Here is a 1,460-nt window from a genome sequence, read left to right as displayed (position 1 = left end):
TCTCCCACCTTGAGTGGTCTTATTTTGGCCCTCTTGTTGTAGTATCTTTCGACTTGTTGCTTTTGGGCCACCATTCTGATATGGGCCATTTCTCTCCTATCCTCAGCTTCGTCGAGGTCTTGGAGCCTGTTTGTGTCGCTTTCGGTTCCACTGGTGTGTGAAAATATTAGGCTTGGTTTGCCAACCTCGACGGGTATGACCGCGTCGGTTTCGTAGACCAGCAAGTACGGTGTTTCCCCCGTGCTGGACTTGGGTGTGGTCCTGTGTGCCCATAACACTTCGGGTAGCAGCTCGGGCCATAGCCCTTTGGCGTCCTCAAGTTTCTTCTTTAGTATGTTTAATATTGTTTTGTTGGAGGATTCTGCTTGGCCGTTGGCGGCAGGGTGATATGGCGTGGAAAGTATCCTCTTGATGCGCCATTTCTCGAAGAATTCGGTCGTTTTTTGACCGATGAACTGTCGTCCGTTGTCACAACTGATTTCTTTGGGGATGCCGAAGCGGCATATAATATTTTTCCATATGAAGGCGATCACTTCTTGTTCGCGTATTTGGGCGTACGCTCCTGCTTCCACCCACTTGGAAAAATAGTCAGTTAAAACTAATAGAAATCGTACCTTTCCTCGTCCCGCTGGTAGGGGACCAACTATGTCCATTCCCCATTTGATGAAGGGCCATGGGGAAGTGACCGAGTGAAGTGGTTTTCCTGGTTGGTGTATCATGGGGGCATACTTTTGGCATTGTTCGCATCGGCGAACATATTCCGCTGCGTCTTTCTTCATAGTGGGCCAATAATAGCCGGCTCGTATTATGCAGCGCACGAGGTCGCGGTTTCCCGTATGTTCACCGCAATGACCTTCATGTACCTCTTCGAGCACTGGCCGCATTTCTTGCGGCCCTAGACACTTGGCCAGGGGTCCGCCAAACGTCCTTTTGTAGAGCTCGTGGTTTATCAGGCAATATCGGGCGGCCTGTACGCGGAGCTTCTTGGCTTCTTTTTTGTCGAGTGGGAGTGTTCCATCCTGCAGATAGGATACAAATTGGTTGCGCCAGTCCCAAGTCAAATTTAAAGAGAGTACCTCAGTGTGATCAATGGCTGAATGGAGGAGGGTGACTACGCTTTCTTTGTTGAAGTTTTTAGTGGCTGTGGCCAATTTTGCTAGGCCGTCTGCTTCAACGTTCTGTGCTCTCGGAACTTGTTCGAAGCGGCACTCTTCGAACTCGGTCATTAACCTGTGGATTTCTGACTGGTATTTTTGTAACCTCTGCTCCTTGATTTGGTAAGTCCCGGTGACCTGGTTCACCACGAGTTGAGAGTCGCAATGGAGAACGAGTTGTCGAGCTCCATACTTGATGGCTAGTTTCAAACCTGCAATAACAGCCTCGTACTCGGCTTCGTTGTTAGTCATCTCGGGGCATCGTATGGACTGGCAAATTGTTTCGCCCGTGGGGACCTCGAGAAC

Source organism: Nicotiana attenuata, chromosome 3 (genome assembly GCF_001879085.1).
Source record: "Nicotiana attenuata strain UT chromosome 3, NIATTr2, whole genome shotgun sequence".
Lineage (NCBI taxonomy): Eukaryota > Viridiplantae > Streptophyta > Magnoliopsida > Solanales > Solanaceae > Nicotiana > Nicotiana attenuata.
The sequence above is the reverse complement of the archived record's forward strand: the minus strand, read 5'-3'. Positions refer to the sequence as shown.